Source organism: Engystomops pustulosus, chromosome 2, assembly GCF_040894005.1.
Source record: "Engystomops pustulosus chromosome 2, aEngPut4.maternal, whole genome shotgun sequence".
In the NCBI taxonomy this organism is placed as follows: domain Eukaryota; kingdom Metazoa; phylum Chordata; class Amphibia; order Anura; family Leptodactylidae; genus Engystomops; species Engystomops pustulosus.
In genome coordinates this window covers 135,988,749-136,005,252 of record NC_092412.1, presented here as the reverse complement: position 1 = coordinate 136,005,252, position 16,504 = coordinate 135,988,749, and the positions used below count along the sequence as shown (strand labels likewise).

Below are 16,504 nucleotides of genomic sequence, written 5' to 3'. Positions count from 1 at the left end.
TTTTCTCTTTTCAGATCATGTCATCTTGACCAGATTTAATATATGTACCCTGTGATTGGAGATCCCCATTACATGTTTCCGCTTCTCACAAAGTAGTCCCTTCCATGGCAAGCCGACGTCTATCTACCTTCCGCACGACTATACTACCTTGTTTAAAATTTTGGTGATCATGTATTTTCCGTCATGATATTGTTACGATGATGTTATTCCACAATATAAGTATTATGCTTACACACATGTGCTGAGAATATCAGATATGTTTTCCAAACAATTTTGTATATATGTATATATCTGTATATTTTGAAACTTTGTACCCACTATAATATGCACCTATTGTACCCACAGAGTCTGATGAAGGTCTAATACAGACCGAAACGTCACAATTGGAGTTTGTGTTAAAATAAATTCAAAGATTACTTAACAGTGTGACTGGAGTTCCATAATTTCTATACGATACGGGGTTGGGACCCTCTCCAGAGCACCTGAACCCTCCATTCCTAAACAGTGTGCAGCTGAAATCAGAATCTCACCTAATACAAAGCTTCAGACATGGTTAGGTAGCAGCCCTGGAGATCTTTGTAACCATACATTTTGTGTGTGTATACAAATTAGGATCAAGAACTCTGGTATGTTTCAATATGCATTTAATATCTTCAAGTTAGAAAAATACAGCAATGGTGTATGACGTTTAGGCCTGTATGGCTTTTGTCAAATACTGTAAACAGAAATATACATAAACATATAATAAGTAACCATAATGGTAATATATAGCAGTGGACTAGGTTACAACATGTATACAAAAGGATCAATTTACAAGTGTCCAAAAATGTAAAGAGATAAATAACATGAAAACACCATCTTTTGTAGTAGGAAGACAGAAACTGGTGCTTATAAAGTGAGTATGAGACCAAATCGCAGGGGTTATCATATAGGTAATGCAGTATTTTGGGGTAGGATCCCTGCATCAGTTGCACCTACATTACTAGGCTGTGCAGCCTGAATATTTTATCTACTGTGTGTAGTTAGTAACAGCAGGATTGTGAAAATTTCATTTTTATTCTAGAACTGTAGATACTGCAAGGGCTGTGGACGAGTCTCTCAGCTGGAGGAACATTTTTCTCTTTCTTGTTCTCTTTATAGAACCGCTTACAGTGCCGACACTCTATTCTTAGTGAGTGTTGTGGTCTCCAACAAGAATTCCGCTACACCCCTTACTCACAGCAGAGGGAGGGCATTGTGGAGCTTCTAAAAGTGAAGATCAGAAAGATCTTTAAGCTGAAACACCCACCAAGAGCACTTGTAGGATATGTTTCCCATGTAATGACTTTTAATCTCCACACAAGCCTTTATGTACTTTTATTGTACTGCTGTATACCTGTGGTCCATTTTGTAATATTTTGTGATAATTTACACTATTTTGTATTCTGTTGTGAATCTTAGCTTGTTTTAATTGAGATTTTTCCTTTACCAATAAAATCTATCTGTTTGACATACATACACATAGGTCTGATTATACAGATCTCCAGGTCTGCCACCTAACAATGTTTGTAGTATACATCTCCATATGCTATGCCAAGTATTGCAACTTAAACTTATTTACTTTAATTGGAGTGACTTTATTGCTACATGCAACTTCTGTAGTGGTGGCAATTATAGAGAGAACCTGACACAATTTTTTTTACTTCATATAACTCTTTGGAGAAAGCAAATTAATACCATCTGTTGGTAATGGACTATGGAAGCAGTTAGGAAAGAAGATATGTCTAGTTGATTCGCAGGTTTGACAAAAAGCTGAGTATTGTCACTAGGCTTCTTTTAAAAATGGCCATAGACTTGTATGGATCTTCCTTCTAAAATGTGACACTGGAAGTAAAGTTATTATTTTTCCATCAGGAAAACATTCTTGAACATTCTCCCCCAAAATCCTTAGTGGAATGAGCATTATCCTTAAGTCTCCATATTCCGGCACACATAGTCCCCTCAAAGAGATCTATCCCCCCTGCCCCCCCCCCCCACACACACAACAATTGCCTAAAAGAAAGAAATCTAATTCTTAAAATCACATTTTAAATCATATTTCTAAACATTTTCTGCTATCCTGCCCTTTTTCTTTAGAAAAGACATGTATCTTAAATCTGAAGCCTAGCATTTCTGATCACAATGCAACATGCAGCGGTTTGCATTATTTGCTGACTTCTTTCCTTTCAAATTTCACATCTGAAGAAGAGAGTTTGATTTCTTCACTCAGCGTAAATCAGCGTCCCAGACTTTGGGCTTTCAATTACAGCTCTGGCATTGTTTATAAATCAAAATGATACCAGTTAAGAGAAAGTGGTCTCCAGAGACACATATCGCCATGGCTGGGATTGCAGGAAATGGCTGGTTAAGCTCTGACGAAGAGAAAGATATAGCAGTGTTAAAGAAGAGGCAAAGGAAGAGACAGACACTGCAACTTTACACTAATGGACTTCTCTTAATTAGGAGTCTGTACAGGTCAATTAAACCAGTTATTTCTCAGCTGTGTTACTTCCCTGATGTCATCTTGGATGAATATAAGAAGACTTAATAAACACATATAATTAGAGTATCATGTGTAAACCACTGCTTTCAGTTAGTTTAACATTTTCCTTGGAACCAAGACCTCTACAAGGATTGTAGGCAGCAGAGCAGTAGACAACATACCAAAAGAGGTTTCAGAGGGATCATCACTATTTAGTTAAGTTTCTTCAACAAATGCTTTTCAATATTCCTACAAGAATCTTAAGAACTGTAAAATAAATTCTTTTAAGGATTGCTACAGTATAACGAATTGAGAAATTTGCATAAACAGCACTTGTTTCAAGAAGAGATCCAGAGGGATTATTTAGTTTTTTTTTTTTAAAAAAAGGATGTAATGTGTTAAGAACAAAATGATGCTATGATAACCTGTAATTGCCAGGTGGGTGCTTCCTGAGTATCCTACTACTATATAATTCCTGGTCCAACTCGGAACTCAGGGAATCAATGTCTGCTTCAGTTACCCAAATATGCCAATGATAATATGATGAATAATTTCTGTATGTGGATGGGATCCAGAAAGTAGAGAGCAGTTGTGGACTTAGGATAGGTCAAAATAGAGGTAGATAGTGAATATCCAAGTATGTTATTCTTTAAATTAACTCCTTACTGTAAAGGCCATACCATAGGACCACTGAAGATAGACTTGTATGACTGGTGGTGGTCATACAAGGCACAAAAGCAATGCCCATAAAATCAAAAGCACCAACTATCACCTGCTGAATCCAAAGAAAAACCTCTATTCCAACCATTCAACTTTCTCTTTTCTTACCATGCTACCTTTGTCACTTCTCTGTCAGCCCTAGCATTACAATAAATACGTCAATGTTTTTATGCTGGCAGTGGTTGAAAGTGGTTAAACAAAGGTCTCTGTGGTTGTCTAATAGAAAGTTTATTAGGGTATTCTTCTGGCATGAATACATGATAGTTTATTTTTACCTAACAAAGTAATATCTTTGGAATACATGGATTTTGATCTTCCTATCTTCTAATTAGTGAAAGCTATTGGTTTATACATGTAGACTTAAAATAGCATTTTTTTACAAGGGTTATTAAACTCTGGTTCTGGCATTCATATTCTACTTCAGCATTTTCTATGTCATTGACTCTATTAGATTACTTCAATTCATAATTTTCTCGTCAATCTCACATCAGAAGCTCAAATTTCTATTTTCTCTTTCCAAATTGAATCCGTTTTTTAATCTAGGGCCATGACTCAGCAGGAACACATTTCGTCATCTCCAAACTTTATTTTTGCGCACATATATCGGTCCAGGTTGTAATGACTCCTGTGTCACATGGCTCTTCATTTGTAGATCAACAGTGACATTCTTTCCATCTCTTTCTTAACCCTTTCACGACCTGTGATGTAGTAGCATTTCACGGGTCGGCTGCGGGTGCATGGAGAGGGCTCAATGGCTGAGCCCTCACCATAGCCGGTAAGTCTTTGCTGCATATTGCACAACCTGCACATCGCTGCCGGCAAAGCTGCTTGCGGCTTCAAAAAGATGGCGGTGCCTTTGGAAAACCCGAGGCTGTCTGGATTTAACTCATTCATTACTATGTGCTAATTGCACATTGTAATGAATGAGGATGAAAATCCCCATATATTGCCATGGCACTATATGATAGGATCAATCAGACAACCTAGGGTTAAAGTACCCTAGGGAGTCTGAAAAATAGTAAAAGTATAAATTTAAAAATTATACATTTTTAAAATTTTATAAATAAAAAAACTAAAAATTCAAATCACCCCCCTATCCCTAGAACTGATATAAATAAAATAAACAGTAAAAATCATAAACACATCAGGTATCTCCAAGTCCAGAAATTCCCAATATTACAAAATGCAATAACGGTTTTTCACTGTGTTTAACCTTGTAACGGAAAATAGCGCCCAAATTTGAAAATGGCATTTTTTGCCATTTTAAAAAATATAAAAAATTCTATAAAAAGTTATCAGAAGGTCATACAGCCCTAAAAATTCTAGCATTGAAAACTTGAACAATCAGAAGTCACAAAAAATGACACCTAAATATGAAAAACTTATTAGCGCCAGAAGATGGCAAAATCTGAAAAAAAAATTTGTACAGGAGGTTTTAATTTTTGTAAATGTATGAAAACATTATGAAACCTTTACAAATTTGGTATCCCGGTAATTGCAACGACCAAAAGAATAAAGTAGACATGTCATTTGGGACACAGTGAAAGCCCTAAAATCCGAGCCCACAAGAAAACGTTGCAAATGCGTTTTTTCACCAATTTTACTGCATTTGGATTTTTTTTCCCCGCTTCCCAGTACACGGCATGGAAGAATAAATACCATCTCTATGAAGTTTGTTACGCAGAAAACAAGCTGCCACACTTTGTGTAAAAAAAAAGTTATAGATTTTTGACTGTGGGGTGTGAAAAATAGAAATGAAAAAAGGGCCAGTTCCTTAAAAGGTTAATCAATAATTGAGTATTTAAGTATAGCAGATACAATACAGTGACATACATTAGAACATCCCCTCCTCTAATACTTAGCACATCATTTTCGGACTGGTTCTAGCAGAGTGGTGTAGTCATATTTGTTTAGTTCATGAGGGCCAAAAGTAAGAACCAAGATTCATGTTTTGACATATTAATTAATATGTTTGAGTTGTGTATACATTTTGTGAAAGCTTTTTTATCCTTTTAATCAAGTTTTCTTCTTGTAAATGGTCACAGCTTCCCTGGAGCTGATGGATAAGAACGTTAAATCCATACAATAAGTGACTGACTTTATGAGACAACCATCATAAGCAAATTCCCTGATATTCATACAAAAGTACATTTAAAATGGAATCAAATCTTCATGATGTTTACATTGTGCTTTATAAAAATTGTTCCGGTATATAAGCATAGAGGAAACACATTTTATAATGCTTCAAAGTCAACATATTACTTATATTGTATGGAAATAACTTGATGGGGTCAAACAAGCCACTATTATGAATTTAGTGAGACAGTAAGATCAGTGAACTGAACCTAGGAAAGCTTAGCTGTAGCTCTCATTTTAGGTACAGTACAAAATGTACAAAATAGAAATGAAAACCATTATAAAAAGGCTGCCAGAGCAGGTGAGAGCCACCACCTATCTTGTTAACAATACATAATAGTTTCCATCTGCAAGCTTTTTATTTAACTGATAACTTCTAGCTATAAACGAGATGGAATTTACTTGCAGCCTATTAGACTGCTGAAAACACAGCTAGACCTAATTCAAACACATTTTAGTGATAAAATGATATTGACTCCAAGTAATTAAAATCATTTCCATATTCAAATAGGGACTGATTGAGGAGAAATTACCTGCCTTAATTGCTTGAAAGAGAATTATCAAGACTCTGTGTTAGCAAGAGAGCAAACAAAACTGCGCTTGACCGGTTTGTAACAGTTACAACATGAAATGAAAGAGCGAGGAGGTGGGAGGTAGGCTGAAGGGCTTAGCTGGAGTCTTAAAGCCAAAAGCATTAAACTGAATTTTATAGAAAGTAAGGGGGCGAGAAAATTAAACAGTACTTGATTCATGGAGGGAGTATCCAACAGAGATGGTAGAAGGTGATACAATGGTGAAATTGAACAATGGATAGATTTAAAAAAACTGCTTATTCCTGACATAAAGGGAAATGACAGTCAAATATGGTAGAGCTACTAACTGCATAGGAAAATCGACGCATCTGTGTCATTTTGGGACATGTACTACAAGTAAACAAAATACTATGGGGAAATATTGATTCAAACTATAAAAGAAAAGGGTAATTGCAGCAATTACAGCAAGTTTCAGAGAAATGAAGTACAGTATATGCTATAACCTGTTTAATGAGTCCCGTGCATTTTGATGATATTGCTTTTGATTGTTTCTGTCATGTAGAAATGTTTGTTGTTTTTTTTTTCTCTGTGGACAATTCCCAATGATTTAAAATTGGGATATTAAAAATATCAAATGATTATCCCATTCAGTAAATGTAATGAAAAAAATGTCAAAATGTTCAGCATTGTTTTTCAAAATTCATGAAAATTTGGATGGAATGTGATCAAAAGGACCTACAGTTCTCACAATGGTATTGATGAAACCATCAGCTTGTTCTGTAAAGAAGCATACCTTGTGCAGCTCTGTACATTTTTTATGGTTTAAAAATTGACAAAACAATAGAAATTTGCTATATCCATGATGCTACTGACTTAAATGACCCGCTAGATATAGATGAAATGCAATTTTTTGTACATTCCACAACATTTTGGAATTTTTGAGCTTTCTAGTGCATTGCATACTCATACTCTGTAAATGGAAGAATAAAAAATGCAGGTGATGAAAAAATGGAAGCACAAAAATGAAAAGGACCTGGTCTCGGTTAAGAATAAAAACTGATGCTATATATTATTATTTATAAAATAAAACTTAGCAGCTGATATGGTTATGGAAAATAGTGGATGGGTTACACATTACCCAGTTATAAAAATTACATGGATGCAACAAGTCTGCCAGAACAAGAGAAACTCCTATATGATGGGAAATAGAACTTCCCAAACTGATATATGTTACCCATAATATGCCTAATAGGCATGGATTTTCTAATTGAAGACATCAAAATCAAACATGATAAACCAGGGACACTTACTCATAGGCAACATGAATGTGGTAATCTTGTTATATTTGTGATCAGTGGCCTGATTCCTTCTAAAATAATTTTTTAAAATTTTGCTAATGAGCCTGATGGGCTACCCTACCCCTGCAGCAAGTCTGTAACACTGTATTTACCTAGTGTAACAGTGTGTAAAGTCAGATCAAAGAAGGGCCAGGGTAGTCTTTGGGCTCATTTGCATAATTTTAACAGTTGATTTTAAAAGGAAGGAGGTCATGAATAACAAATGGAAGAAGATTACCAGAGTCACAGTGCCTGGATCTATGAGTAGTTGTATCTGGTTTATCAAGTTTGATTATGATGGTAGATTTCCTTAATGCCACAGCTATCATTTTAAATCTGGTGATTTGGCAAACAACTTTCTTGGGTTGATTTTCCCAAACACATGTTTACTCGGCTTTGTGTGCTGAATGTAAGTGGGCAAAATGCTGTGTCTGACGTCTCTGCTGGTGGATTTTTTCCCTGAGAAAAAAAGGCTCTGTCAGCTAAAATCCAACTGCCCAAGATCTACTGGTTAAAACCGGGGCAAAACTAGGAGCTTTGACAATTAAGCATCTAATATGAGTGGCTTACTCCAATTCAAGAATGAAGAACAATCCTAAAATAATCCAAGCATAGGTTTTGGTAAACTAGTTTCCATGACAAATTACCCATGACATTTTAACCCAATACAAAAATGCAATAGGCCATCTTTTCTCATGTTCAAATAACCTTTTGACATAATGTACTACATAACACAACAGCTTCTTGTTCCCAGCTTGAATCAATGGGTTTGCACATTATGTTAAAGGATTGTCACCAGCCATTCACATCTCTTGACAATTTGTCTTGAATGACATGTAAATAGCCGAAACTGTAACCGACAAATTCACACCTTTAGGACTATTTCACGCCATTAATAAGTACAGATGACATTGCCTCTGCTGGTGTTTATTATGACAGGGAGAGAAGAAAGGCTGAGGCACAGATTTTTACATTACACTGACACCTCATTTCTATTTTTTTTAATCTTTTCACTAATTAGCTACTTGCAGCAATTATTTTAGCCCACCACCCTCATCACTTCTCCCCTGATTCATCAACTGTGCAGCATGCACTGGAAAAATGTCAAAGCCTGCTTTATAGGCAGATAAAAAATAAATGTGCTTAGCGTAAAAAAGCTATAAGGGATGTAAACAGTGAAAGGAAAAAGTGTAAAATAAAATCCAACTCAGCTGAGATATAGGAGACTACTCATTACTAGAGTGTGCGGTTCATGGAGCCCAGGAGGATGGCACCCTGGCATTAGCTCATCAGAAACACAGATGCATGCTTCAACACAAGAGTCTTCTGCAAAGAGCCACCGGCTTACCAATGTAATTACCATGTCAGTGACGGCTGATTACCAGTAGTTGCTCAAGGAAAGGTTTTTACAAAAGGGAACCTGGTTTCCTGAGCAAGGATTTCATGTTTACTGTGAAGAAAGAATGGCACTGAAGTGGAATACAATAAAAGAATAGATGCTGTCAACAGAAACACACTGTGCAGATACATTTCTAACATATTATCTAGGGATTCGGAACAGTGTGAACGAAAGGCATCGCACAAAACAAGGTACATTGGGAAATGCTACCAGGATTAGGTAGGGGTGCTGCACATTCTGGCAACAGTGACACTTGCTTTCCAAAATATAATCATTAAAGTGTAACCGTCATTTCAAAAAACTTTTGATATGTTGTAGGGCAGATAATTTTAAGCCCTTTTGCAATTGGATTAGTTACCCAAATCTTGCTCCTTCCTCTTGTATTCTGCAGACTTCCCCTAGATGGCAGTGACTGCTCAGATGTCTGTTACTATGGACATTCCGTCTTTATAAAGAAGTTGAGACTACGGTACTGGAGACACGCCCCCACCCCCTCCCTGCTCACAGCTGATTACCTCATGTCTCACTGCCCCAGCACTAAGCCATGTGCAGGAAGAAGCCCTCACTAATGTAGTGACCAAGCACCTACATTCTTATCTCTCCTCAGCTTCCCCTACACTTGCGTATAAGCACCTAATCCACACTGACAGGAACTGCAGCCTCCCCTCCCCCCATCACCTCACACAAGGAAATGGCAGGAGACTCTCTCCGAGTCTACAAGCTGTCCTGTCATGTGCTGTGCTGGAATGTTACTTAGGTAGGTAGATAGATAGACAGATAGATAGACATGGATACATAGATAGATATTATATAGATAGGATATACATAGATAGATAGGAGATAGAAAGATAGATATGAGATAGATAGAAAAATATGAGAGATAGATAAATGGATACTAGATAGATAGATAGATAGGATAGATATGCATTGATAGATAGGTCTGGTGTCATTGGTCAGCAGTAGGTGATTCTGATCAGGGGACAGGAGGCAGGCTCCGCCCCTCCATCTTGCTGATTGTAGTTTTTTGAGAGTTGGAAACCCTAGTTGCTATAGGCCAAAAAAGGTACTAAATGGACCGAGAGGCAAAATACTTTGAGGAATGATTCCCAGGGACACCTGGAGCAGAATTATTTTTTATTTTTTTTTTTTGCTCAGAATGACGGTTACACTTTGAGTTCAGGCTAAATTCACAGAGTCATCATAGCTTCCAGTGAATGGAGGAGATTTATCAACGCCAGAAAACTGGAGTCATTTGCACCTGAAATGATACCATGCTTACAGAAGGTTTTAGACCAATTTTAAACTGTTTTCTTTTTGTGCCACAATAACCTGTACACCAGAAAATTCAGTGTGTGCGCCAGAAAATTAAATATTGTGGCGCAGCCAACTAGACCAACTAAAGGAGATACAAAGTAAGACTTACTAGTCTTATACCACACCGAATTAATCATCCAGCATCTGACACAGTGATTAATCTGATGCAGCAGAGAACTGTCTACTTTGCACTGGTCTAAAGACTGATACATTAATTCATCTCCTCCAATATGCTTTTATAATAATGTATTGTATGACAGATCCAAAAAGTAACTGACCCCATCACCTTTTTGTCTCTTCATTAGATCTGTCAGGAATTTATTGAAGTTTCCAGCATTTAATCACCGAGAATGGTACTCCAGTTTAAAACTATTATAATGTTAATAAAACATAGACCAAATTACATATTTACTAAGGAAAGATGTACATGACAGTGAAAATCTGGTGTGTTTCCTAGTATTTCAGAACAGACTGCACGTGGCTGCATTAAATGCAAAAGTGTTTAACAACGCTCTAAAACCTTAGATAAAGGTAGTGCAGCAGGGGTTGTGGTGCAGCAAGGGAAGTACGGTCTCAGCCCACTGTGTTAACTATTTCTGTGCCGACTTTGCATGTGATATTGGAATGGTCCTTCACCACCCCCATGCGGTCATCCTTGGCTGTTGATCCATCACAATGACAAATGAGTATCTCAATGAGACTCCCAGCTTAGTCCTTAAGTCAGATCCGAAATTCACATATGCTGCAATACAGTTGTGGATATTATGAGGGAGTTCCAAAAAGCAACCCAGACTAAAGAAATGCCCAAACATGCATTTAGCTCTACAGCTTCATCGGCAGGCACTTTTTTGTTTGGGTAGCTTGTGTTTATATAGAGTTTTACTTTACAAGTATCTGCACATACAGTATCGCTCCATTGCAGTCAATGGCTATTAACAATTAATATTGCATAGTTAAAATACCTGGCGATGGTTTTTTAGTGGAGTGTTACCATCAATTTCAGTTTCCTGTTCACCTTTGAACTTATTGACAGTTTTAATCATTTGATCTGATTGTATGAAAAGCACCAGAATTATTATTTTTCCATTTAGAAAGACATACTCTTCAAGGGCTTGTTTGCTATCTGCAAGACAAATTGAACGTTTTAGTGATGCCATCTAATATCCCAAGCAATGTACTAGAAAAAAAATCCAAATGCAGTTTAATGACATTTAAATGTGATTACACCATATTATCATGTGTTTTGGGTTTAAGGCTTTCAATGTTAGATCCGCTTTATTGTTTGGGTCAGACTGATCATAGAGATACCAAATTTATATAGGTTTGTTATGACTTAATGTTTTAATGTAAAACACTTTACAATAAATATTTAAATGTATTGCCATTTTGATTTGATTTACTGGCCTGGGAGTCTCTTAGAGACTTCTGGCTGTCATGTGTCAGGTAAGTTAGGTTCCACCATGGCACTTAACAGGTTAACTGCAGCCCTACTGTGTTGTGTTACATGCAGTAATGTTCGATCAATATAAAAAAAGAAGATGCCAGCTCACTGATTCTTGGATGATAAGTCCTCCTGTGTCCACAGGTAGCAAGTGCTGATCTCGGACCATGGAACAATGCAAAAGGTAGGCAATAGATGTTTAAGACTTGATTTACTTATTCACATATTTCCAATATTAAAAGCTTGTACATACATTTACAGCCCCACTCAGCATGTGGCTTTAATCTATGCATTTCAGGTATCTGTCAGCATCCTTACTTATGAGCAGGAAAGCTTGTCTTAACCATGTACGCTGTGTGTTGGCACTCTTAGACACTCTTCTTTTATATGGTATACTTTAGAGCCCGGGGGCATGTCTTAGACTACTTAAGCAGGGGAAAATTATGTTTTCCAAGTTGTTAAATGGAAAACAATGCCTCCTTTTACTACACGTCTATAAGGTGGCCTTAATTTTCAAACTCTCCTTAAGGAGAATTCTTACCTTCTGACCCTAGTCAATAGCCTCTCAGAAGGCCAAACCAGCTCCCTACGCTGTACTGAGGAGATCCAACCAGGTTAAAACTGTGCTGTCTGCAGTTAGGAATCTTCCTTCTGGAATAGATATACTGGTTTGGCTTAATCCCGCAACATGTTATTAGACTTCTTGTAGATAGCAAAAGGAGGTATTGTTTTCCTTGCTGTGATTCTATAGAAAGGCTTTCTGGTCCCTGGCAATAAACATAGAAACTTTCTATAAAATGACAGCAAGCAGAGATCTAGAACACCGTGTGGAATTAATACAGAAAGTATATTGATAAATTGTATAACTTCTTATCATAAAAACATGAACATTAATTTGGTGAAATGGGAAGTCCCCTTTAATAATGGAATAATGGAGCATGCCATTAGTATTAAGGTACTGTAGAACTGGGGTTTGTAAGGCTAGGGCATATCATTATGGATAATTATAGGATCTTGTAAGGAATGTATGATTTAGTGCCATCATTACAGAAGGAGACAAAATTTGTTTTCTCTTACCTCCTTTCCAAGTCTTCTAATAACACTGGGTCAGAGGTTTTACTTTATAATTGTATAAAACTTCAAGTTACTCAGTGAAACGTGACTAAAATCTTTTCAGATATTAGATTCCATGTGGTTGTTCCCAAGTCCCTGTGTATACATATGAATATGGAGTAGAGATTAAAAGCAAAAAAAAAAAAACAGCAGAATTTTCAGGAACATTGGGCACAGAACACATTGTATAATTATTGTGTCTTATTCTAGTGCTCAGGCTGAGGATTCTTGCTTGTCTTCCAACACTGTAGGGGCATTCAGAAAAATGTTGGGTTGTAGGAAAAGCAAGATTGTGTCATTATGAAATTCAGTCTCCAGAGTGAAAGGAAGGAATGAAACTGCCAGTGAGAGCCTGTGTTCCAATAATCCGTCTCATAGTCTGCTGCTTTTCAAAAGCTGAGCACAGCCAAAGTGGGGAATTGGGGAGGATCTGATTGACGGGCAGCGGCAATGACAGGGAATCGCACATCACTTCTTAATGTCTACGTTAGGATTTCACCACACACATACCTGGGGATTTCTGCCATGCTTTGATGGCCTTTAGTAAGCTTAGAATTTTGTAATTTCTGCTTGTAGCATTGATTTGATTTTCTGTAAAGAAATATAATTTTTGTTTTCGAGCACCCACAAGTGAGAGGGGTTTGCCTCAGGGAATTCAAAGCAAAGACCAACCTACACAGTCACACAAGAAGAATCGGAAGAGATGAACTCCCCTGGAAGCTGAGCTTGTCTCTCTTCATCTATACCTTCTCATGTTTCGTATTATCATACAATGTGTGACTGCAAACAGTCATCCCCTGAGCTGCTTGTCGTAATCTATTATTTACTAGTTTTCACTTGGCCCGTCTCTACCTCCAGCTCTGTCTATATGTCTCTGCTTTCTTTTACCTTCTTCTTCCTCTATCCGTAGGCAGTGGATGCTGGGCTTTTGAGTTAACAACTCAATCAAATCAAATGTTTAAGATTTTATGGTATAACCTGTAAAATAAAAATTATATAAACTCATATGCTGAAATCAGTCTTAATTGATATGGTAGTCTTGTTTTGGGTTATGCCAAGGGCAGGGGATATACTGTACTCTTATACTACTTATTAGTATGAAGGCAATAAATTGTGCCTTTGATGTCACAATGCGTCACATGTACTTGCTCATCTCCCCAGTGTTTGCTGATGATTGTATGATCCCTGCTGTCAGCCAGGACACAAAAATTTCTTTTGCCTCGTGGAACTGAGGTGAATGAAAATATCTCTCAATCACTGCTATGCTGTGAGATACACAGAGGAAATAAAGACATTTCAAAACAGCAGCTAGTATCAGGGGGCATGGGCCCTCTGGCATTACCTACAGTTCTATAGTAATTGCAGTCAATGAGATCTATGAGGTCTAGACGTATTTTCATACATCTACGCAGTGCTTTTGGATGTATTCAAAGGGTGTGATAATCATTTTTGAGTTAAAAATCATGGTAACATATTTAAAGGATAGGTCATCATATGAAATTAGTAGTGGACTGACACCTGGCTCTCTAGAGATTACCGTAACTGTTTCTGTGACTGATAAACAGAAAAGTGTAAAAGGCAGCACATAACTGCACAGAACATAATTTTCAGTTACCTGGCCTGACCCATATACTGAGAATGGAGCTGTTTAGCCTCTACTGACAACACCAAAATTTCAGGTGTGTTGGATATAGAACCCACAGCAATATGATTTTGAGGACTATTTTCTATGGATATGTTTTTATCTCAGAAATCCCCTTTAAGGTTTTGTTGATATCACATCTGTGTTGTACATTTACCATAAATACTGGAAAAGCATGCTATATGGGTTTCTAGTGATCTATTGGCATGGCATACATCATTGTTATATCAAGAGGGTATGTAAAAGTGTAGTAAGCTATTGTAAACAATGGTGTAAAGTTTTTTCTTACAAAATAGCAAAATAGATTTTTTGATAGATGCTGTTGCACAGCACCCATTTGTGGTATCCATTTAACCCCCTATAGACTTGTGACGTACTAGTATGTCACAAGTCCGTTAAGCTAGTATGAAGAAGGGTAACGGCCTCGATTATCATTGCTTCCCATGACGTAATCGGGGGCGAATATTTGTTGTCATGACAGCCTGGAGTCTAAGAATTCAGGACCTCTCGTTGCTGCAGATCTGTAACAGTGTGCCAGTGGCACACCCTTACAGAGCTATAGCAAATTTACAGTAGTATTGCAGTATATGGTAGAAGCAGTCAGACTAAATAACAAATACAATCATAAACATGTTAGGCATCACAACATACCAAAAGTCAGTTAAACCCTGTAATGGAAAATAACCCCACAAAAAAATTTATGAAAAGTCAAAAGGTCAAAATGGTAGCAGTGATTCTGTCAGCTCACGTTGAAGAATAATACCATAAATCACTCTGACAAGGTGTGTAAAAGTGATTGGCATCAGAAGATAGTGAAACAAATAATTTTTTGTTTTAAAACACAATAAAACCTGTATTGATTAGTTATCCACATGATCAAATCAACCCAAAGAACAAAGGAGATGTGACATTTGGTGCCGTAAATACTAAGCTCCCAAGAAAATGGCACAAATGTGTTTTCACCAATTTCTCCAATTCTCCACATTGGGAATTTGTTTACCAGCTTTCCAGTACACAGTATCATAGTATATAAGGCCGGAAAAAGATGCAAGTCCATCAAGTCCAACCTTTAAGAATTATAAAAATGTTTTATCCACATAACCTGTGTTATGTTTCTTCTCCAGAAAGGCATCCAGGCCTCTTTTGAACATGTACATAGAGTCCGCCATAACAACCACCTGCAGCAGAGTTCCATAGCCTCACTGCTCGTACAGTAAAGAACCTTTGTCTATGGTGATGGTAAAATTGTCTCTCCTCTAGGTGTAGAGGATGCCCCCTTGCCCTGGTCACAGGCCTAGGTATAAAAAGATCTTTGGAGAGATCCTTGTACTGTCCGTTCAGGTATTTGTACATTGTAATGAAGTCTCCTCTTTTTTCTAAACTGAATAATCCCAAATTTTGTAATCTGTCATTGTATTCTAGTCCCCCCATTCCCCGAATAATCTTGGTTGCTCTCCTCTGCACCCGTTCCCGTTCTACTATGCCCTTTTTATCCACTGGTGCCCAAAACTGTACACAATATTCCATGTGTGGTCTGACCAGGGATTTGTATAAGGGCAAAACTATGGGGTATATTTATTAGGCCCTGAAATAATTGCGAATGCTATCTTATTGCTAGCACTTGCGATTATTTGCCCCAATCCGCCACCTTCACGCCAGTGAAAAGTCGCCGGCTGCGATTTTTTCTAGGCCAGGCCCTGCCTGGCGTAGGATAAACGCTTCGCAGCTTCCGCCCCGAAACATCAAGAGGCGGAGGCCTCTTGATGTATCCCTTAGCTCTTATTATGTAGCTCTTATACGCTGGCGCACAAGCGTCAGCATATGATAAATATGCCCCTATGCATTTATCATGAGAATCTATTCCTCTCTTCATACATCCCCTGATTTTATTTGCCTTAGTAGCAGCCGTCTGGCTCTGGTCACTAAAAATAAGTTTACCATCCACCAATACCCTCAAGTCTTTTTCAGCTCCAGTTCTACAAAGTAATTGACTGTTTAGAACATAATTATACTTTTTGTTTCCATGGCCCAAGTGCATAACTTTACATTTACCTACATTAAACCTCAGCTTAGTAACATCTGTAAATATTGAAACTTGACTGTGTAAACTCACTACAATGTCATTCATAAAAAATATTAAACAGAAGTGGCCCCAATACTGACCCCTGTGGCACTCCACTGGTAAAATCCACCCAATCTGATAATGTGCCATTAATGACAACCCTCTGTTTTCTGTCACTAAGCCAATCACTTACCCAAATACACAGATTTTTCCCCTAGTCCCAGCAGTCTCATTTTATATACCAACCTTTTATGCGGCACTGTGTCAAATGCCTTTGAAAAGTCCACCTTAAACTCCACATCTTTCC

General features: G+C 37.4%; 1 long non-coding RNA gene across 1 annotated transcript in view; it reads left to right on the top strand.

Moving 5' to 3' along the window:
* Positions 1-13,367, top strand: part of LOC140116603 (uncharacterized) — a 95,128-nt gene extending 81,761 nt beyond the window's left edge. Inside the window, exons 4-5 of the long non-coding RNA XR_011852846.1 lie at positions 11,525-11,564; positions 13,115-13,367. This is a non-coding gene — a long non-coding RNA (uncharacterized lncRNA). The remainder of the gene's footprint in view (positions 1-11,524; positions 11,565-13,114) is intronic.
* The last annotated feature ends 3,137 nt before the right edge of the window (positions 13,368-16,504 follow it).